Source organism: Protopterus annectens, chromosome 10.part0 (assembly GCF_019279795.1).
Source record: "Protopterus annectens isolate FY-2018-M chromosome 10.part0, PAN1.0, whole genome shotgun sequence".
In the NCBI taxonomy this organism is placed as follows: domain Eukaryota; kingdom Metazoa; phylum Chordata; order Ceratodontiformes; family Protopteridae; genus Protopterus; species Protopterus annectens.
The window spans coordinates 347,477,673-347,502,439 of NC_056744.1; the positions used below are offsets into that span (position 1 = coordinate 347,477,673).

Consider the following 24,767-nt stretch of genomic DNA (forward strand, 5'->3'; position numbering starts at 1 on the left):
AGAGTAGGGCTAAAATAACTATACCGACGTGCATGAAAAGTACTAGTGAATTTGATAATGGCTATATTCAGACATTATGTATGTTAATGGAGTTGTTTTTAACAAACAATGCATTTACCTTTGATGGGAAATATTTTATTTAGCTTTATGGAGTTGCCATGGGTACCCCATGTGCCAACTCCTATGCTAATATTGTGATGGCACTGCACTACCTCCAAGCAACCTTAAGGTTTTGCTTCTCAATGCTAGGAGCCTAAACAAAAACTCCACACCCTTCAAGCCCTGCTCACTCTGGAGAATGTAGACATTTGAATGAATCATGGTTTAAAGCCATAGAAAGTAATATGGCAGTGAAAAGCTACAGTGCCTTCCGCAAATTTAGACCAACTACAGCACTGACTGGGGCCAAAGGTAGAGGTGTCTTGATCTACATTAGCAACAAACTTACCCCTAAGTTATGTAAACAGAATGATACCGTGGAGGTCATCCATGTGCAAGTCACCAGAGATACGCAGAGATAAGGTCCTTGTGCAAGTCACCAGAGATACGCAGAGATAAGGTCCTTGTGCAAGTCACCAAAGATACGCAGAGATAAGGTCCTTGTGCAAGTCACTAGAGATACGCAGAGATAAGGTCCTTGACCACGTCATGGTTAGCTACATGTCACCATCTATGTCCCCAGAGTCTCATGACTCTTACCTAAATTTACTAGAGGTGCACACAATCCACACAAACACCCTATTCATAGCTGACCTCTTGTTAGAGAAATTTACACTGTCTCAAACTCACAGGCACAATGCTTGTGGGACTTTATTAACACAAACATACTGGAACAGATAGTGCACATTCAATTCAAACCAGAGGATCAAGCATACTGGATCTGGCACCTACCAACATGGGAGAAAAAGTCCCCCCCCCCGTCACATCTTTACTAGTGAGGTTGAATCACAAAGCTGTCTCCTTTAAAGTAAAAATCAACCCAGAAAACCCAGCTAAACCAGTAATAGTTAGGAACTATTCTTAGCCAAACTCCATCCTATTAAGTGACAGTTTGTCAAAATTCAAGGCTCCCCCAAACCCTAAGACCACTGCCACCTATTCAGAATTATTTACAGAGTCCCTACACAAACATGTGAATGGCTGTATAGAGGCTGCCTTACCTACCAGAAGTAAGCCCAAAACAAACTATAAAAACAAACTCCACTGGTTGAATCCACATCTAAACAGGGTATATAATAAAAGTAGAAAATCCATGGCCAAAATCAAGAAGTCCAACAGGTCCAACTACAAGGTAAGGATAACCTTGCAGGCTAAGGACAATTGCAAGGCCTTCTTTAGCTATGTTCAGAACCTTAAATATAACACACAGCAGTGTGTTTAACTGGTGATGAATCGCATCACCTTCACTGATCATGGTGACATAGTTGATAAATTCATCTCAAACTTCACCACCCACTCTTCCCAGCTCTGCCAGGTGAGTTTCTCTCCAGCATACTATACCCAACTATTATCAGGGACCAGGTGTTGGCATCACCTACATGAGTCTCAACAACATTCCTGATTGCCTCCGGAACAGTCTAAAACATGACACATCAGGACCACTTGAGGAACTCTTCAACTACGGACAAGAAACAGGCAAGTGAATGGAGGACCACAACACTCATTCATCTCCGCAAGGGCAGACCACCAACTGACCTATGGAACTACAGACCCATCAGTCTAACAAGCCCAAGATGTAAAGCTGTGGAAAGAATTATCATGGAAATGATAAACAAGGACATTGGCAACCTAAAGACACTGAACCCATCCCAATTTGGCTTTGTTAAGGGAAAGTCATGCCTACTTAACCTGGTGGACTTCTTTGAGAGGGTTAAAGTCAATAGATGAGGGTAAAACAGTCCATACTGCATATCTTGACCTGTTTTACCCTCATCTATTGCTATCTTGACCTATAATGCCACGGTGGTACAGCGGTAGTGTTGTTACCTCACAGCAAGAGGTTGTTCTGTTCGATTCTCGGCTGGGCTTGGGAGTGCTTTCTGTGTGGAGTCTGCATGTCCTCCCCGTGGTTGGGTAGCATTCGAAAGACATGCGTGCGTAAATGGGCGTGCCTTAGTTGAAGGTTGGGCGTCGAGCTGGCACCTTGGCATTTCGTAAAAATGTATTGCCAATCATTAGTGGACTGGAGTTCCGCTGTGGCGACCCCTTACTGGGAAAAGCCGAAAGGAAAACAACAACTGCATATCTTGACCTAGTTAAGGCATTCAATAACAGTACCCCACTCAGGCATTGTTGACAAGCTCTCTGAGCTAGGCATAATTCCCTACATAACTCAATGGACTGCCAGCTGGCTCACAGACAGGACCCAAGAAGTCAGGATCAGTGAGACCACCTCCACCAAGAGACTGGTCATCAGTGGAATACCTCAGGCCTCCATGTTGGGCCTGGTCCTATTAGGCATACATTTTTTGGAAGTCAAGGCTAATGTTCAAGGCCTCTGCCTTACCAAGTTCGCAGATGACTGTAGACTGGGAACTATTAAAGATTCCCCTGAGACACCAACATCTTAAGATGGTTTAACACAGACAAATGACTGGTGTCAAAAATGCATTATAATCCCCTTTGGGAAACTGTCAACCCAAGTTAATTACTCCATTGATAAAACACCACCGAGTCAACCCAGTAGTAAGGGATCTGGAAACATATGTAGACAGCAGTCTGGCCTTTGATCAACATGTAGTTAAGATTGTAAGAAGATCATTCTATGTCACACAACTTATAGGTAAGGGTATGGAATCCACATCCAAGGAAGTTAAAGTACTACTCTACTCGGCCCTTATCAGACTTATCCTTAAATGCAATGCCCCCTTTGGCATGTATCTAAATAGACATTTTCAACAGTTGGAACTCCCACAAAGGTTTCTCTCCAGGAGAATTCAGGTCATGAATACTCTGTCCTACACTGATCACCTAAAGGCTCTGTCTCTGTATTCAGTCTCCTACAAGCTGCTGAGAGGGGAATCTTTGCCCTGACATACAGGTCATCCTCAGACCCAGCCCTGATGCACATGTGCAACACAAACAGCACCAGAAACACTAGATGCAGGGATTTGACCTGTGCTTGTGACTATTCAAATGAAACCTCACAATTTGTTGGGAAATCATAAATTTACTCCTAGTCTGGCATCCATATCCCTTACAGACAGAGGCCATCAATAAGAAAAGTATTATCCTAACTAACTCCTTACAAAGCCTTAGTTACCTCCCTACTAACATACCCCCATAGACACACATGATACTCGGGACCAAATGGTTTGGGGTGCGTGGCTAGGCTTGTAAGGGCCCTAAAGATCGTTAGCTTAGTAACAGCCTATGAACAAATGTAAATACACAAATAAGCAACCTGATGAAAATGGATGTACTAAAATTATCATTATGTTTTGGTTTGGCTAAGCATACTCTTTCTCATAATGTGCTCTGTCTTCCTATAACATAACATTAAAATGTCTACCTTAGTTTACATGATAGTATTTCCAATCACTTAAAATGGCCATGCTGATCATTTCTGCATACTTTCAGAACTTCTGGTCCTGAAGGTTTTGTAGCCTTCTTTTAGAGACACATACCTCTCAGCTGTACAGATTTTTTGCAGACTGTTCATATTTTTGCCTCATATGTTTGGTCTGTTCCTCATAAAATGTGTGGTTTTCTGGCAAATCACTAAGAAATGAAGTTACCAAATGACAAATATTTTTTCAGACTTCATGTCCCTCAGAAAATGCACACGATCACAAATCTTATCACTCTAACAACTTTCTAAGTTTATTATAAGAACAATATTTAAAATATGTCCCTATTTTTGGGCCTTTGCTCCCTATTATTTTATGCTTTGTCCAGATTTATTGTACTAAGAGGTTGAGAGGTATGATCCAGAGGTATCATATTTCATGTTATTTAGACTAATCAGTGAAAATAATGCTGCCTGCTCATGGTAAGCTGGCAAATACAGAAACTCAATAAGAGTTTATTGGCACAGTGATGAGGAAAGATGGTAGGGCCCCAAACATCTCATTACATAGGGTTTTCCTTGAACACAGTAAACATCTGTTAAATGTAACTGGTTGTTTTCTGAGAGACAAATATATGAATTCCTAATGCATACCGCTCAACTGATTTTTGAAGAATGTTCAAATTTTTGCCTTTTATTTTTGGTCTGATTCTCATAAAATTGTGGTTTTCTGGCAAATCACAACAAATGACTGAGTGAGGATTAAAGCCAGAAAATATTGGAAGATGTTTGAATTTCAGAATTTATACCCTTAAGAAAATTCAAAACCTGTTATTCTATCAACTTTCTAAGTTTGTAAGCACAATATTTAAAAATTGTCCCTATTTTTTTTGACCAGATAGTTTTTTTTTTTTCTAGCAAAGGATAACAGGTAATCAAATAGGTTCATAGGTAGGTACTAGGCTATCGGCCCAAGGGCCTATGTAAGCCTAGACAACAAGGTTCCCTGGCTTACGCCACCCAATAAAGTTATTTTCCTGCGCCACTGTCGAGCAGAGACACAGAATTGATCCCCGGGGTGTAGAATAAACTTAAATATTATAGCAGGTTCTTAAGAAAATGAACATTCTAAATTAAGTACATTATTTACAGAGGCCTGTTAGATATTAAATGTAGTACTCCACGTTTTCTTAGCTTCTTTGATCATTTAGTCATTAATATCCTTATTTCTCAAATACAATCAATAACTGAAGTTACTTTAATCCAAGGATTGTTGGTGAATGTATAAGGATAACTTCCTAATTCGTGTACTTTGGTCTCTTTGATAGCTCTTTCTTTAAAAACACTAGAGCATCATCAAATGATGGAGAAACAGATGTTTTACATTTTCTTGTAATTCTCTTCAAATTATGCTACTTGGGGTTTAATGGCTTTTCATGTAAATCTAACACAGGTTGCAACGAGGAAGCTGAATAACAGTGAAACGCCAAAGAGAGAAACGGATAATTTAGACTCACGTATATAGCGCTCAAATAATCAGGGACATATTTCAACAGAATCAGGGATAAACCCTGAAAAAAATCTGGGACAATCAGGGACATTTTTAAAATATTAATGCTATTAACTTGAGACATTTGCAGAATAAAAGAATGTTAATTACTATACATTTTGTGAAATAAGAGGAATCTATAACTCTTACGTACTGCTATTATTTATTGAGTATAATTCACCACCTTTCCTCCTAGAGTCACCAGTTTTAGGTGGTATTAAGAGGGACAGAGCTAAATTTTGGAGTCAGAATCAGGGACATCCCTGGAAATCAGGGACAGTTGAGAGGTATGCTCATGTATACGTTACATGCTTAAGGATGACTTTGGGAGACACATTTCACGAAAAGGTAACATATAATGTTAACTCCGGAGGGAAGTACAGTACTCTGTCGGTAGATGGCACTGTGGTGTCGTGTCCGCCTTTGGACGTCACGGTGGGTTTTCTCTAGTCATTGTTTCGTGCACCGACGGTTGTTTGACCTGGGATGTTACGCCGTCAACAATGGTCGGTCAGTGAGGTACCGCTGTAGATACCTGAAAAACTCAAGTGAGCTCATTATAGTGCGTATAATTCTCGGAAACAGCTGATTGACAGCTGTCTGCTTTACATCATTTTCTGCGCGTACTCAGTACTTTAGAGCGGAGAGGTAATCAAAGCCTGACACTACTGCTGTGTGACATATTTTTATTTTTGAGAGATACTCTGATACAGTTAAAGGTTGGCAACGCAACGTGAAGGCGAATTCATTGGCACTTTAAGCCTTTCATATCACGGGCTTCTTCTCTTGACCAGCTGTGTGAACCTTTCCATATATTCCCCAAATGTCTTATTAATTTACTTGTTTTGGAGATATTGTAGAATGCTGGGCTGGCTCACCGGCAGTTTCACGCAGGAGTAGGCGTGGTCAGAGTGATTGACAATCGTGTTGGCTGTGAGGCGGAATAGAAATGAGCCGGTACACTATAACATTGCCTGCCCGAGTCAGAGAAGATTGTATAACTAGAAAAAGCAGAGTGGACTTTATGAGCTTAACATAAATGAGGAATTTTGCAGAAGTAGCATAATTCCTGATCAATGCAAGGTACTGCAGCATAGTGATGCATTTAGTTTACTGTTTTATATAAAAATAGACAATAGTTAAATCCCATTACCATTATTAGCGTTTCATATCTTAGTTTAGAATTTAACAGTAACGTAAAATTTATCTTTTGAAACATTGATGTCTAACTTAAATGCAGTAAACAGTGTAGAATTTTTATTGCTTTCTGCAAAACGTATTTACCATAATACTATTGGTGCTCCCATATTCCTGCACTAAAGAACTGGATACAAGCCCCCCCCCCCCCCCCCCACACACACACACACTTTACAATGGCTGTAAGAAAATGCAGATTGTGTATACTGTTGAGCTGTGCCATGTTAAGACTGGGGAAACATATGGTGCATGCTGCATGTTGTCATATCACTAGTGCACATAGTACAGTCTTTACACTGTCTGGGTGTGAGTAAATTGCTTGTGTAAATGTGCTTTGAGAATGCTTCTTAAAGCACTAATTTGTTGCCATTTCTTTGTGTTTATGTGGAAATGTTCACCTGACTAAGCCCATTTCTGCCGTGGTCACAAAATATTGTATGATAGTTTTTTCTGTTATGCTTTGTAAATGGAACTGACAGTCATCATAACCTGCTACCTCCCTTGTGAGAGTCTACTAGAAAGTGTTGGGGCTGTTAAAGGGTGGCACTGACCTATTTTACAAAGAGTATAACACAAGTGACATAACAAGAGACTGCACAAATAATGTAGTGGTACTGTATACCTTTATTACATTTATTCAATAATGTTCACACGTGGCACATACTAGGTTCATGCATTAGCTCATTTAATATGTAGTAGTGATCTCAATATTTCAGTTATCATATTTAGTTGGAGGGAAGGGAGAGTTTGGTAAGCTAAAAGGACAGTGAGTGTTAAGATGTACGTGTCAAGTCACTAGCAATAAATGATGAGTGAAAATTTTAGGTCTGTTCAGATACTGGGGACCAAGTGAGGGGAAAGAAGTAGTGTATAGAGTAAATGGTTAGAATATAAAATAAATAAATAAGGGAGAATGTAGGAAATAAAATAAAATAAAACAAGCTGTTTTTAATGTATTTCTGGCTTTTTCAAGTAATTTCTGAATGCCCCAGAGCTTCTAATTCCTTATCCATGGTCATTTTGTTAATCACATTGTTTTTTTCAGTTTAGTTATGTTGTTATATCAAATGTATGATGTATTTACTAACATTTATTGTAGCATTTACATATTTAGTTTGGCAGTTAATGCAGACAACTAAAACTCTGGGCTGTTAATGAGATATATCCTGTGCCCAGGCTACATAGTTTGATTCAGTCCAACATTACTTGTTTACTTAACTACAAGTCTGTTCATCAGTGCTCCCAGGTCACCCGTGAAAAGGATCAGTTGTGTCCAATGGAATTACTGGTCAATAAACAGGGAAAGAATATAATCCGGTAATTTGTAGATGACACTTAAGTTCCTTTTTTTTTTCAAGGCATGTAGGGCTAGGATTCACTTTGAAGACCAAATAATAATAATACTGTTTTAAATGTTCATTTTATTCAGATCATATTTATTTTTGCTAAAAATTCTGTGTTGTGCTTGTTACAAAAGTCTTGCATAATTGACAGTCAGTCAGAAGAAAACATTATTTCAGCAGGGAAAAAGCATACATTTTGTATTGCAATGTAACTGCTGACCACATATTTTACTATTTGTTTACACAAAGTGGTATTCATACTGACTAGGTGGAATTTGGTTCCTGGGATATTTTGCATTCAGCTGAGCTGCTACCAACTCTGGCAGATTAAATCTTGTTTAATTTGTTATCTGAAGGATAATAGATTGGGACTGCAGGCTCAGCACCCATATATGCTGCACTAGAGTGTCACTACTGAAAAATGAATCCACTCACTTTATGTTGGGATAGAATCCACAGCTTTCTGATCTTCCAGCATCAATTAGGCACTGATGTCTAACTTTATCTGTACCACACATTCTACAACTTTAACTACCTTTAAGTGCTGTTATCATTATGAGTATTCTAAGACTCAGCATTCAGCACAGGAGTGCTGTCCATTTTGCTCTTGCAGGATGTTGAAGCTCCCCATGTGCATATCATGCTCTTCACCTGTATAACGAGTAGTGATGGTGACAGCAGCATTCATAGTGGGAAGTGTGTTTGCAGCAGTCATTGCTTTCCATCCCCATTGACCCTCGCATTCACCTTCTCCATACTGCAACCTGCCACCAAAATTATGTGCAACCAAATAGGGATATTTCAGTAGGGGGAGTGTACCAACCCCCATTAGCTCAAGGAGGTTGATGAAGCCATCATTTTCAGCCTATAGATATGAAGGTAGTACTTGGCTTTGCAAGTTGAGCACTGTTTAAGTTCTCAGAAAGGGTCTGCTTAACAATGTATGTGGCTGGGCATTTTATGGTCCCAGTGAACGTTTGCCTAGTATATTCCTATGTTCCTCTCTGATGAAACCGCATAGTGTACCTGGTAAAAGTAACTGTGTAGGCACAGTCCTGTACATGTCTTCCCATGCTAAGATGTCCAGTGATATCTCAGAGATTCCATTGTGTCTCCTTTGCACTTTCCTATCCTTCATTATCATTAGAGTCTGGTGCTGTATTGCTGAGTCCCCTTGCTGTTTACCTGTTTTAAAAGCTGACCAGTCTGCAACACACATTCACTGACCTGCTGACATGCAGGACCACTTTTTGAATCAGCGGGCTGTCCTTTTGTTGGGGTAAGTGATGCTTATCTAGGCAGTAATGACTTGGCGAGTCAAAGAGCATGGTCATTTGCTTTATGGAGTAAAACCAGGACTCTGTATTTGATCAGCTGTTGGAGAGAGAGAGAGACTTGGGTGAGTGTAAATATCAGAGGAAACCAAGAAAGAGGGACACCTCGCAATGATGCTACTGTTGCATTTTTTAAAAATACAATAAATGTGTATAAACACACACACACACACACACACACACACACACACACACACACCCCTCTCAAAAATACAACCAGCACTCAAAAAAAATAAATAAAAGAAAAAAGCATTTAAAATGGTCATATAAGCACAGCAGCAGCAACACAATTTACACAAATAATTGATCACAAACCAGTTTCACCCATCAGTGCACTCTATCTTGCTCGCCAAATAGACAGCTATTTGTAATCTTTTTAAAAAGTCACATGACCCCAACAATCTAAATTTTAAATCCACATAATGAAATAATTATTATTATTAGCTGCCGTACATCAAAACTTATACTCCTACACCTTTAACTACATTAAATTAGACATTTGTGTTGCTGCTATGCTTATTTGGGAAATGGTTATTAAATCTTTTTAAATGGCTTTTTGAAGTGCTGGTTGCTTTTTTTGGGGAGTCATACTTTTGGACTATGCGTTCCTGCCATTGAAGTGCGTGCACCTAGCTGGTTGTTAATGTTTTGTATAGAGTGCCAGTCTTTGTTGGTGACATCTGAATTTACTAATACAAGCATGGCTGTTTTGAAGATCTATGTGCATTTTTGGATAATTTATTTCAGGATAAAGAATGTTGTATGTTTTCTGGTTGTTGGTAATGAATGGTTACATTTGAATGGCGATGCTGTGCTTCCTGATGCTGACATTACACAGGCATTTAAGGACTTAACATTTCAGATCAAGAAACTATGAGCTACAGTATGGCATATTAAACTTTTAAAACATATTTAAGTGCTGGCGTGGCTTCTCAGGGCCTCAGAGTATATGTTGAGCCTGGTTTTGGAATGGATAATAAACTTTTGATAGACAGATGGCAAGCAATACAAAAGACTGCCTCATGGATGTTCTTGGAGCTACTGTGAGTTTTATAATGAACAGCTAGTGGCCATTAATAGTCTATTCAAATGTTTGATGAACATAAGTTATGACTTGTGATATTCACAATTTCTTAAGGATGCTAAGGAATATGAAGCTGAGCTAAGAAGTCATAAGCTAAAGAAGTATAATCATGATATGAATGATTATCAGAAAAATGCCATGTATACAGTACATGGAAAATGTTTAAATGGGCCTTATGTTTTGCTAACACTGATGAGTCTAAAAGAAAATGTGTTCGATTTAAACAGAAGCAAGGTGGTCTGATACTTAAATGCTTTTCCAATTCATAGGAAGTTACTAAGCTTATTGGCCCTGAGGTCCCAAGCCTAGCCAAGAATTTAACCCATGTTACAACAAGTCAGCACCCTATGCCACTGTCAAGCAGGGACATGGGTGGAATTCCAGGGGTGTATTTTCTGTTCCCCATCCAGTTATCCAGGTTACGCTTTAAAAGGTTTACTGAGGTACTCTGCTTTACGTGGAGAGGGAGTCTATTCTACAAAAGAGCGAGTCTCTGAGACACAAATCTGTCCCACCAAGTCCTATTGATGTCACAGACCAGGCTGAGGTTGCACGTGCAGGTTACTCGAGTGGAGCTTGACTTGCGAATATGCAGCAGTCCCATTAGGGCAGGGTCTGAGATTGCTTTGTATGCCAGACAGAGGTCACCTCTGAGGACTCTGTAGGAGACTGAGTAGAGGGACAGGGATTTTAGCCTATCTGTGTAGGGTAGATGTTTGAGGCCCTGGATTCTCTGGGTGAGGAACCTGTGTGGTCTCTCCAACTGCTGCATGTGCTTTGTGAGGTATATGCCGAAAGGGGCATTGTAGTCAATAATGGGCCTTATAAGGAAAGAATACAGGAATGTTATGACCACCTTGTCTCTGGATGAGATAACCTTACTAATGAGGTGGGCCCTGTAGAAAGCTTTCTGTACAACGGAGGCAATATGGTGGTCAAAAGTCAGGTTGCTGTCAACCTGGGTGCCCAAGTCCCTCACGACTGATTGCATGCTTAGTGCCTTATTATCAATGTGATAATTTGTGGGGACGTCATTCTCCCCAAAAGGGATAATGGTGCATTTTTTGGCATTCAGTTTGAGGCCATGTTTCTGGCACCAGTCATTTGTTTGGGTGAGACTCTCTTGGAGGATGTCCACATCACTAGGGGAATTGATCACAGCACCCAGCTTGCAGTCATTGCAAACTTGGTCAGCCATAGCCCTCTAGATTTGGCCTGCACCTCTGAGAAGTATATCCCAAACAGCAGAGGCCCCAAGACCAATCCCTGGGGTACACCACTTGTTACGGCTCTACTACTTGAGGTGGCTTCCCCTATTTTGACTAGGTGGGTTCTATCAGTGAGCCAGTTTGCTACCTATCTGGTAACATATGGATTGATGCCTAGATGCCTAGATGAGAGAGTTTATCTATTATATCTGAGTGGGGAATAGTATCGAAGGCCTTGGCCAGGTCATGGTAGGAGGTGTGCACTGTCTTCCCCTTGTCTATGGCCTTGGTGACGGTCTCAAAGAAGTTGCCCAAATTTAACAGGCATGACCTCCCCTTGACAAAACCAATGTCCTTGTTAGTGAGGTCCATGATAATCTGCTCCATGGCCTTGCAGATCAGGCTAGTTACGCTGATGGCTCTTTAATTTCCTGGATCAGTGGATGCTCCACCTTTGTGGAAAGGGTTGACAGGAGCTGGACTCCACTCGACTGAGATGAAGCCAGTACTCAGGCTTTGGTTGAATAGGGTGCCTAATGGTGGTGTGAGTTCCTGCCTGAATTCATGTAGGATGCAGCCTGGGATGTTAACCGGGTCCCATGGAGACTGTATGTTTTTGCCTTTGAGAGAGCAGTGATGACTTGCTCCCTAGAGATAAGAGGAGGGGGGGCAGGTACTGGGGGTGTCCTGTTTTACTGTTGGGGGGGGGGCAGAGGAGTGAAGTTTTCACTGAACCTGTCTGCCAGCAGGTTGACTATATCTACAGGATTTATGTATGTGGTGTCCTTGACCACCCTTTCTGAGCAGATCTGGATGCTTCCCTTGAGATTGCTGACATGTGTGAAGAAAGCCTTATGATTGTCTTTAGTAGATGTGGCCAGTTTGGACTCTAAGTTTGCTTTGGAGGATTTCACTTGTGCTCTTAATTTTTCTTGTTCAGGCTAAGGAGAGATTGCTTCCAATTAGACATCTGCTCCTTCTTTGTCCTGGACAGCAATTTTTCCCTTTTATTATACAGCTTATTGTAGAATGCTACCGGACAGGTTTACCCTTCCTTGAGGAGGATGATTTTTGTCCTGTCTGGTATTCCTGATTCCATGCAGCTATATAAATGCTCATATAGTGCCACATTGTTTACATGACTAATTGTATTGTATTTTATTTTATTTTATTTTATAAATTGGTTTTAAATATCATTTTAAAGCAGTTAAAATGTAAGTGTATATTTTGTTTCCATCATCATAAATACATTTTTTCTTATTTTTATTTTTTTTCTGGTTCTTTTTTCCACTTTATTCAAAATGATGTGTAATAACAATATACTAACTAATTATACAATTATATATGTTTTTAGGGTTCTTGTACACAGACCTGAAGAAGTCTAGAAGGACGAAAGTGATCTTTAACAATAGGTTATGAAAATAGAAATTGATTTTTACATGCAAAATGTATATGTATATACCTTTAATCTGCAACAAAAAGAAAAAAAAACAAAAAAAAAATCTTGCTTTTTTCCCACTTTCTGAAAGTTAAGAAAGTTCAGTTACAGATTTGCTGTTCTGAACTGTTTGGAAGTTTCTAGAAGGCCAGTGCTTGCTTGGGCTAAAGGGAAGTCTCTGTGCTCACCAGTGGGAGTGGTTAACACTGAACAGCCTGCCTGTCCCTGGAGGAGTGGTTACTACCTAGAAGCTGTAGTTTTATTGGCCATTTTGGGTCAATTCTAAACTCCTTGATCTCTCTCTCTCTTAAAACCCGGCTGCCTCGTGGTTTTGGTGTCTTTTCAGGCTTGCTAGTTGTTGCTGAAGCACCTACCAAGGGGAGAAAACGCTGAGAGAAGAAAAGGAGCCACTTTAGTGATTTTAAGTATTTTCTTCTGATTTTTTGTTAAGTTTTACTGCTTTGCTGCCTATTTTTGGCATTTTCCGGCTTGCTAAAGTTTATATCTGTAACAGTAACAGTACTTGGAACACATCTAGAGCCTGTTTACTGCATTTCCTGTGTTGCACTTAATTTAAAATCGTTTTTCTCTAAAACTGCATTTTATCTGATTTTGGCCTAGCACTCAAGTGTGGGGTCATTTATTGCACTGTTGTGATTATTTTGCTGCTTGTGTATCTCTGCTACCTTTAAACTACAACAAAAAGAAAAAAAAAAAATCTTGCTTTTTTCCCACTTTCTGAAAGTTAAGAAAGTTCAGTTACAGATTTGCTGTTCTGAACTGTTTGGAAGTTTCTAGAAGGCCAGTGCTTGCTTGGGCTAAAGGGAAGTCTCTGTGTTCACCAGTGGGAGTGGTTAACACTGAACAGCCTGCCTGTCTGTGGAGGAGTGGTTACTACCTAGAAGCTGTAGTTTTATTGGCCATTTTGGGTCAATTCTAAACTCCTTGATTTCTCTCTTAAAACCTTACAACTCTCTTTTTGCGCGGTTTTGCGCACTGAGCAGCGTCGGGCAGCGCCGCCTAAACAAGTTTAAACTATTCCAGGCTCCACAAAGTCTGCTCTTCACTTTTTCCCTTAGAACTGTTCAAACTCTCAAAGTAATCATTCTATTCTCTTTCTAAAGCCTTGCACTTGCTCAGCTCTTATAAGGAAACACTAACTAACTAAAGCACTACACCCTCCTTGACTTCTCATAAGTATTAGGCTCCCGATTGGTCCTTCCTGATCAAGTGAAAAATCAGTTCTCTTCCCTAATCTGATCAGTAAAAAAACAGTTCCCTATACTAATCTGGGATGTCCAAGGGTCAGTTTCAAGGTTACTCTCCAGTCCAGCTGGTGAATCTGGGAATTTTGAGGTAATGTTACAATTGCCTTATGTACACAGACAACCCTCTCCTCCTTCCAACAAACTCTAATACATGTGAGAGATGCAGTTACACAGCCAAACTGGAGGCAGAGCTCTCTCAACCCAAGACTGGCACAGTCAGTCAGGAGGAAAAGGTAACCACCCACACCACAAATCCATTCTCACACAGACCTATTGCATCTGCATACCCAACACACAAAAACAAAAACATATTGAGGCTCTAAATAAAAATCTGCCTAAACAGCAAAGACCTCCTAAGCAGATATCCAAGCAACAGCCACCCCTCAACAATACCCACGAATCACATATCTCACAAAATCAGTGTGCCTCACAGTCACAGCCCTTAAGGCCAAACACACCAAATACACTTGTTATAGGGGACTCTATTGTCCGGCACACTGACGTCCCGCTCACCAGACTGAACAAGGAGAAGGTCACTGTAAGCTGCCTGTCAGGTGCCAGGATCCGCCACATAACGCAAGCACTCAGGTCACTCCAAAGCAAGTACAAGTATGACTCCGTCATTGTCCATGCTGGTGTGAATGACCTGAGACGTACCTCCCTGGACTACATGAAAAGAGACATAGAGGAGCTCTCTGACCGTGTAGCCCAGGCTGGTATGACCCTGACCTTGAGTAGCATCTTGCCCTCACCAAGAATGATGCCACAGTATAAAGACAAAATAATCAGTTTCAACAATTGGCTAAAGTATTGGTGTCATTCAAAGGGGATCCAGTGTCTGTCAGCCTGGGATGACATGCTCGACAAGCCACGTTGCTCCGCTAGGGACAGCTTGCACCTGTCACCCTTAGGCTTTCGTATACTGGCCAAGGCTCTTGCCACCCCCATAGTGCCTTTTTAAGGCAAGGCTCAAAGGACAAACCCATCTCCATAGACAACCCAAGGATAAAAAAAAACTAAAGGTAATGCTACTCAATGCCAGAAGACTAAACCTCAAGATGCACGCACTCGAGGCTCTCCTCAGTATGGAGAAAATCAATGTCTGTGCAGTAACAGAAACCTGGTTCAAGGCTCCTGAGAGCACCCCAGCACTACCAGGTTATAACTCATACCATGCGTTTCAGCCCCAAAACTCGGACCAAAGCACAAAAGGAGGGGGGGGTATCTACATTCATCAAAGATACCTACACCTCCAGATTAGTGGCACAGCACAAAGCATCGGAAACCATCCATGTGCAACCAACAGCGGGCAAAACTGCCTTTCAGTTTGTAGCCTGCTACAGAACATCCTCCCTATTACAGGAACCCCACTTGGCATTCCTGAGAACACTGGAGAATATGAAGGTCTCTCCAAACACTATGTTATTGGGTGACTTCAACTACCCAAACATTGACTGGGAAAACTACTCAAGCCCAAACACCCTTGCCCAACGGTTCCTTGAATTTATAAACTCTAACGCGATGGAACAACTGGTCACCACTCCCACAAGAGGGAACAATGTATTGGACCTGGTCATCACCAACATGGGGACTCGATGTTCCACACCAGAGGTAAACCCCTCATTGGTAAGATCAGACCATAAACAAATTTCCTTGGACATCCATATCCCGTCCCCACCCCCAGCAAAGGAAATCACTGTAAAGAATTTCTCAAAAGCCAACTTTGGCACTTCTCAAGACTGAGGTGGAATCCTTCAAAGCCCTCGGGCCAGAGGATAATACAGCCCAATCTGCAGAATCCTTTACAAATGCATTCTATGAGCACCTGCAGGAATGCATGGATCGTGCTATCCCAAATAAAACCAAGACTCACTCCTCTAAAAACAGGAGACCGGTCTGGTGGACCCCGCCATAAATAAGCTATACAACAGAAGGAGGAAGCTACTACATGACGGAGCAAAATCCCAAAAAGGGTAGGCATCTCTGATCAGTATTAGCAAGAAACTTTGATCCCTCATAAAATCATCAAAGGCCAGTTTCGAAAGAAAAATTGCCCTAGACACTAAAGATAATCACAAGGCCTTCTTTAGTTATGTCAGGAACATGGGTGGAAACTGCCAGTTATGCTCTGAATTGTTGCATAATGGTACAAAATATACCGAACCTACAGACATAGCCAACATCCTGGCAGACAGATTCAGTGCAAACTTCTTCCCCCCTAAAGGAGCAAATGCCTATCCCAACTGAATGTAACCTCCCTGACATCACAGATGCACAGGTGAAAGCTGCCCTCTCCAAAGCAAAAAACACAGCATCTATGGGACCGGGCGGTGTCCCAGGCTGTGTCTTACATGAGCTCCAAGAAGAACTGAACCCTCACATTGTCACTGTTCAAACTTAGCCTTACTACAGGATATGTACCCAAAGAATGGCATACAGCTACAGTGGTCCCACTCCACAAAGGTGGTGCCACAATGGACCCCGGGAACTATTGCCCCATAAGCCTGCCTAGTCTGGTCTGTAAAGCTATGGAGCGTATTATCATGGAACTCATAAACAAAGACATTGGGAGCCTCCAGACACTGGACCCCACACAATTCGGCTTTGTTAAGGACAGATCTTGCCTCTTAAACCTAGTTGATTTCTTTGAAACAGTTACCAAAGCCATAGATGAGGGCAAGGTAGTCCACACAGCCTGTCTGGACCTCGCAAAAGCCTTCGACATAATTCCTCACTCGGGCATCATAAATAAGCTTACCAGCTTAAATATCAACCCCTATTTCACAAAATGGGTTGCAAACTTGCTCAGAGATAGAACCCACATGGTCAGAATCGCAGGTGTCATGTCCGAATCCAAACCAGTTACAAGTGGCGTCCCACAGGGCTCAGTTCTGGGACCTCTCTTGTTCGGTATATACTTCTCTGAGGTTCAGGTTAACACGGGGGGGATTATGGCTGACAAAGTTTGCAGATGACTGCAAACTGGGGGCCATAATCGAATCTCCAGCTGACACAAGCATCCTCCAAAAGGGTCTCACAGAGACGGATGCTTGGTGCCAGAGCCACGGCCTCAAGCTCAATGCTAAAAAGTGCATAGTCATCCCCTTTGGGAAAAACAAGGTGCTTACAAATTACCACATAGGTGGTAATCCATTAAGTACGGAAGAAGTAATTAGAGATTTGGGGACCAACGTAGATAGTAATCTCTCCTTTGATAATCAAGTTGACAAAGTGGTTAGAAAGACCTTCTATATAGCCAACCTTATCACAAAAGGGTTCGCATGTAGATCAAGTGAGGTCATTGTGCCCCTCTACTCATCAGGCCCATAATTGAATACAATGCCCCTTTTGGGATGTACCTTACCCGACACCTGCAGCAACTGGAGAGACCCCAAAAGTACCTCACCAAGAGGATCATGGGCTACAAACAGATGTCCTATGCAGCTCGACTAAAGAAACTCCAGCTCTACTCAGTTGCTTATCGCCTACTCAGAGGCGATCTATGCCTGACATACAAAGCCATGTCAAACCCAGAATTAATGGACATGCTCCACCTCAAAAAATCCAAGTCCCTTAGAGCTACACGCTCCAGGGACCTAAACCTCAGCACAAAAATAAATAGGACATGCTGGAGGGACAGATTCATTTCCCAGAGGCTCCCCTCACTCTGGAATAGAATCCCAATTCATGTTAGACATAGCCCCTTGCTGATCCTCTTCGAGCGAAATCTAGACGCATGGATGGGAAATTGCAAATTCACCCCTGGGGTCTCTTCTGTGTCCCTGCTAGACAGAGGCACAGTAAACTAATCTTTAAAAGGGTACCTTCTGTGACCTACTTTACAGAGGCACAGTAGGCTAATCTAATAGGGAGGCGGAAGCCAAATACACTCTGGCTAGGCTTATAAATGCCCTAGGGCAGATAGCCTAGTATCTACCTATGAACCTATATATATTTTTTGATTGCCAAATTAACTAAGGTTGATATATTTCCAGCCATGTAGTATATTGTCTTGGATAAAATCACAGACTCAATAATCTACTTAATAATTTGGTTAAATAAGAGGTACCACATCATTATATAATTTTATTTAAAGTACATAAGGGTTATATATTATTATAACAGCTACTAAGTAGGGCAGGACCAGCTCGAATGTCACACTGATGGGGGAAGGGATGTAAATTTAACATGTGTACCAATAACACTTTGTTTTACAGCACAATAAATCATTCCCATGCCTGATAAATATATATATATATATATATATATATATATATATATATATATATATTTAGAAAGCTTGTGAGGAAATTATTACTCTATTTTTGTTTTACTTGGATCGCTTGTCTGTGTACTTAATAAAGGATTTTCGACTGGAAACAGACTGCCTGCCTTGCTTGGATTACTTTCGAATACTTAGTAATGCTGTACAATTATATATTTTCTATTATTACTTTTTATTTTGTTTTGACTTGAGACGAGTTTACGTTCGCTACTTCTACTACTGTTGTCTGATCTGAGTAATATACAGTGATTAACTAGAAATATATGGACTGAAAATCTTCCACACAGAGACGTTTCTGACACTGTTTTGTTTTTGGACCCACTACACTTTAGTGGGTTGTTTTGAGACTTCAGGGATACCACAGAGATTACTTGTTTTTAATACCAAGTCCAAGATATTTTCACCTCTTATGGGGGTGTCAGCCAACTGGTCCAAGGCATTTGCATTGACAAAATCAAGGAATCTCTGCACATGTGTGTATTGGCATAAGAATTTCTTCCAATCTGCGGTTGGCTAGTTAAAGTCGCCAAGGATCCAGGGTAAAGGGTTGAATCCTGATAGATTTGAAAGGTCCAGATAGGTGGCTTGGGCATCTTTGAGTCAGAGTGGAGGCCTGTAGCTAGCTATGATTTGAATAGGGGTCTTGTCAGTTGTTAACTGCACCTGGAGTATTTCTTGTGCGTCATACTGTTTGACTATCCTAGAGGTGTGTATATCTTTTATATATATTGCAACTCCACCTCCTTTTGTTTTGCTGCCCACAGCTTGGGGTCTGACTGTATGATAGGATGAGTAACTTGGTATGGCTGGGGTGCTCTCCGCAGCTTTGAACTAGGTTTCTGTGACTGCACAAATGTCAGCTTTTTCCAGGGTTAAGAATGCTTGCAATGAGTGCAGTTTCATATTTAGACTCCTAGTGTTTAGCAGCATGACCTTTAATTTATATTTTGATGACATTTTCATATTGGTAGTTTTGACCTCATGGCATTGCCTAAAGAAGGCACTATGGGGGAGGAGCCTGAAGCCCAAGGGAGACAGATGCAGGCTATATCTGGCAAAGCATTGAGGCTTGTCAATCATGTCATTCCAGGCTGTCAGGTACTGGATCCCCTTGGAATGACACCAGAAACTAAGCCAATTGTTAAAGTCAGTCATTTTCTGTTTGTATTGAGGCATCATTCTGGGTGATGGTAGAATGCTGCTTAAGGCTAGGAACATACCTGCCTGGGACACGTACTCGGCAAGCTCGATCATGTCTCTTCATATAGTCCAGGGCTGTACATCTCAAGTCATTCACTACAACATGGACTATGACAGAGTCATAACAGTACCTGTTGAAAGACTTGAGTGCATTGGTGCTATGGCGGATTCTGGCACCTGACAAACAAGTAACTTTGACTTTTGTTTTTATCCAGCCTGGTGAGGGGCACACCTGTGTGTCTCACAATGGAGTCTCCTATGACTAATTTGTTGGGTTTATGTTTAGGCCTTAGTGGCTGTGAGACACAGGTGTGTGGACTATGTGTGGTGTAGTGTGGTAGGTAGTGGAGTTTGCATGCATTTATGCCTTGGAGGTCTCTCTTGTTTGGGTATACTTTTGTTGAGGACCTCCGCATATGGGGGTGTGGGTTGTGTAGGTGTGGGTGGTGCTTTAGGTGTGGTGTTCATGTTGCCAGCCTTCTCGGTGCCAGATATACTGGCTTGTGGGGGAGAGAGCAGTTACACTAGGTGCTTGATGTAATTGCCTCTCTCTCATATTTTGTTCTTAGGTGGTAGTAGTAGAGAGTTGTCCATGTACATGAGGCAGTTGCTACATTCTCTCAGGATTCCCATATCGACCAGACTAGTAGGACAAACTGCTGGAAATTGTCCATCTATATTTGTCAGAAACTGAAAGAGCTAAGAGGGTAAAGGGAGGAAGGTCTAAGAGTAATACTACTAGATGATAATTCTGAGTTTATTACCACTGAATCTAGTTTATTCGATTTTTCTTCAAAAACTAACACCGAACCTGGTATGACTCATGTGATTGATGGTATTTCACCTACCAGTAAGAGATCAAATCGAATGTACATAAAAGTCTTTTAGAAGAGGAGGCAGGAAACATAGATGAACAAGTAAAACTTTTATTCAAGTCAATGATGTGAATTACACTGAAAATGATTTGACAGTTAATTTATCTTCACATGGGGTATTGACAGATGAGGTGGGTGTCTTAAAGAAGGTCTTAATTTTATTCCATCTTTTTTGATTCACATTATACAACAGTTACAGATATTAAAAGTTTTTGTTGGACTTTGAATCTTAAGTTTTGGTTTAGTTGTAAACCGAATGATATGGGAACATCTGATGGCTCCCTTAGGTTTAAAAATGTAGGTTTCAGCCCCTGTATCTTCCTACAGTTAAATTACTTGAGCAATATCTGCTTAGGGATTTTCATAACAGTAAAACAAATGTCTTTAGAAATTGTGGTTTAAATATTACTAAGCAGCAAAAAACTGCTCTTAACTATTTGGCTGCTCATAGTGAACTGGTTGTTATTGTGGCAGATATGAGTGGGGCTATTGTCTTATGGGACTTTAGAGATTATGAAAATTAAGTGTTGAGACAATTGAGTGGAAAAGATTATCTTGGTAAAAATTGCCTTTGGACCCCACTGCTGATTTTAAATGGTTTATTGACTCTTCTAAAGAATGTGGCTTTATGTCTTAGTTATTGCTTTCTCAGTTAATACTAGATGCTTCTAGAGCACAAAAAGTTCTATATTTTACGTAAGATTCATATATCAATAAATAATCTACAGGAAGACCAACAGTCTCTGGTTGTGTCTTATTGACTGAACCATTGTCTGTATATCGTGAATGTCAGCTTAAACGCTTATTAGCTTTGGGCCAGGCATGTTTGAAAGATACAACTGATTTTCTTAAATTGATGGCTGACATACAAGTTGCAAGTTTCAAATGATGCATACATGTGCACATTGGATATCCAATCTCCTTATAGTAGTATTCCACATGAGGTGGAATACAGGTGGTTAAATATCGGCTGTATCAGTATCGTATGCACTCTGGTCAGTACTGTGAGTTTTTGTTACACTTGTTGGGTTTAGTTGTAGAACAAAATGTGTTTCAATATAAAAGGCAGCTGTTATTTACAGATCAAGGGTACAGCAGTGGGTGCTATTTTTGTTACTGCATATGCAAATCTCTCCCTGGGTTAATTAGAAATCCATTTAATGCATAGTGAGCAGAATGTTTATATGCAATATATGGCTACGTGGCATATATATCTTCATGATTGTTGGTTAATTTCAACAGGTTCTGTAGAGATAGTTGTTGAAAATTTGTATTTGAATTCCAATGTATTTGGCATGGTCTTTGTGGTCCAATTTGATTTATTTTTTTTGGATGCATCAGTAATTAAATTGATTGATGGCACTATGTGTACTGTGTCTACTGTTTTTTTGTGAGAAATCATTTACAAAAAATTCACATCTTACTACATCTAGTTGTCATCTGAAGCATATCATTCAAAATATTCCAAAGGCACAGTTTTTGAGGTTGCATTGGATTTGTGATCAAGAAGTTAGTAAAATGGATTGTAGGTTTTTACAGAGAGGTTATGATACACATGCTGTTAAACAGGCATGTGTGGTGGCATCTAAGGCACCGAGGGATAGTTTATTCCAGTCTATGATAATAAAAAAACGATGGTTGTGTTGAGCCACAAGAAAGATTGATAACTACCTTTGGTACGGATACCTTTAAAATTAGGGAGCTTATTAATAAATACTGGTGTTTTTTGAAAGCTAATATCTTGATAACCTTTGTAAATTTAGTTACTGACATGTTAAGCATATTGGGGATTTTTTATTGTACTTTAAAAAAAGGGAAGGCTGAATAGTGCAACTCAGTAATTAGAAATACACATGGTTGTACTATTTGTGGTAGTTGTGTTTGTTGTAAAGTTGTTTCTAAAACAAAATATTTTATATTGGTTAATACATCTAAGACGTATACTACTAGACAGTTGGTTACTTGTACCTCAGAGTGGTAATATGGCAGTATGCCATTGTGGTGCTTTCTGCGTTGACCAGATATCAAGACTTTGGAAGGAACATATAGCTATTCATTTAATTAAGTGTAAAAGGAATAGAAGTACAGTGTATAAACTTAAGTCAGAACATGTTAATGCACATTTTGTCTTTACTGGGATTGATTCTATTGTGGTGTTTTTTTCTGTACCACAAAAGCATGAAATCTTTGGCAATCCACATTTTTTTCTTTATCTGTCTTGGTGCTGTGTATAAACCAGGTTCGAATAAATACTTTTAATTAAATGTTTTTAATTATTGTGCCTTTTTACATCCGATATAGTAATGAATTTTGTTTTAGATGTAATTAATATTTCTCTCCAATAGATGGCAATGGAATTGCATATACATATATATATATATATATATATATATATATATATATATATATATATATATTTTTATTTATATATAAAATACACATAAATACATATTCATCCAGCATATGCACTCACATTCATACATGTATGGTATAGTTACAGATTGTGTGTGTGTGTGTGTGTGTGTGTGTGTGTGTGTGTGTGTGTGTGTGTGTGTGTGTGTGTATATATATATATATATATATATATATATATATATATATATATATATATATATATATATTGGTCCACTTCACTTGACTCAAAACTGAAAATACTGAATTTCATTTGACTGAGACCACAATACCTAATTTTCAAAATACTGAAAACTCATTTGACTGAGTCTCATTATACTGAAAGCTTACAATGTGGAATTTCAAAATACTGAATTTTAAGCCATAGATGTGATGTGTGTTTCCTTCAACTGTGACTTGCTTATGATAAAAAAAAAAAAAAAAATTACTGTAACTTAAAATGCCAACTATTGGAATACTGATAGCAGCATAGAAAGTGTGGGGGGGGGGGAGGAGGCAAAGGACAAAGGCCACCCCAACAGGTTCCAATTCAGAAGAAATAACTTTAATGAGGTTAGTGCTTCCGTACAGGTCAGTGCCTGTACTTCTTCAGGTAGAGCGACATCATTTAATTAATCACTTATATACCCCCCAAGTAAAACACACCTACCAAAATTGACATGAGTAATTAAAAGTTAGATACATTAACATACAAAATAATCCATTGGAAACCATCGGTTAAAAACACAACGTAGAAAATGGTAGAAGTAAAAAGCTAAACGGCCAAAAGTCCTGTAACACACCTAAGGCATAAATGTAAGTGTCAAACATTTAAAGATAAAAATAATGATACAAATAGAAAGTATATGTGTATAAAATATGTACAAATCGAAAGTATATGAGTATAAAATATGTACAAGTAGAAAGTATATGTGTATAAAATATGTACAAGTAGAAAGTATATGTGTATAAAATATGTACAAGTAGAAAGCATATGTGTATAAAATATGTATCAACTCATATGAGCAACAAATGCATATAATGTTAGATACATTTCATATTAATGAATGTATAAAAGCATGTGTATACAAAAGTAAGTCTCAAAGAGCCTGCAATAATAGGGGTCGCCACAGCGGAACTCCGGTCCGCAAATGATTGGTAGTTGATTTTTACGTGCCGAGTTACCAGCCCTGACGCACAGTCTTCAACGAAGGTACGCCCATTCATTCATGTCTCCACGCAGAAGACGCTCTAGCTGAGAATCGAACCAGACAGCGTCTTACTGTGAGGCAACAGCACTACCGCAGCACCACCACCGCGGGTATCCCACTCTAACATTATGTTGACACAACTAAACCTATCAGTTGTTGATTTCATATGAATGTAAGTGAAAAAGGACAGCCATTATCAAAGCAAACAATTTCCAAATGGTTGTCTCATGCTATTTCTATTTACTATTCTCACTGTAAAAAGTAAATTCAAAGTAGATTCAGGACCTGTGGCTTTTTCAGTGGCTTGTCTACCAGCTCCCTTAACTGGCTTGAATGAATGAGTGAGTGAATGAATGAATAAATAAAACCTCTGCAAGATGTCTTCTTCCTCCTGCTGGGTGAGGATTAGAAGCATTCTTTGAGATCTAAGAGTTTAGCTGATATTGTCTGGGCTTATCCTTGGTACACTGTTGTTGGGCAGCTTGAGGATGCATTCATATGTAATAGTCCTGTGTACTAACTTTTTAATGCACCTTTTATCAGTCTCACAGCTTTGAGTTACTGTGGTGCACAAATTGATCACTGTTCAGTCTGAATTTTACTTGAGTTGCAGCCAAGCAGAGTTGACACAGATTAATATATGGTGCACGTTACTTTTTATGAATCCTTCAGTTAGTACCTTTTAGTCCTGAAGTAAGCTTGTTTGGCATATTGCTGTGTAATTACTATCTAAAATCAGATTAGCGAACATGTCCTTTTTGCAGGAAAGATAAGTATAATTTTTTTAAAGAAGCTCAAAGTTAACATGCCAGATAGGAATTTCTGATCTTAATTTGTAGGCGCTGTCTGTATGGACTTTTCATGTCCTCCTCGTGG

The 24,767-nt window shown here is 39.8% G+C and overlaps 1 protein-coding gene across 4 annotated transcripts in view; it reads left to right on the forward strand.

Annotated features, from left to right (window-relative positions):
• The first annotated feature begins 5,479 nt into the window (after positions 1-5,479).
• VAMP4 (vesicle associated membrane protein 4) overlaps positions 5,480-24,767 on the forward strand; it is a 641,282-nt gene continuing 621,994 nt past the window's right edge. For 3 of the 4 annotated variants that reach the window (XM_044085250.1, XR_006366637.1, XR_006366638.1), the window contains exon 1: positions 5,480-5,705. The gene's annotated coding sequence lies outside the window, so the exon portion shown is untranslated. Of the gene's footprint in view, positions 5,706-5,901; positions 6,141-24,767 lie in introns of those variants that run through there. The other variant, XM_044085251.1, reaches the window with a different exon arrangement.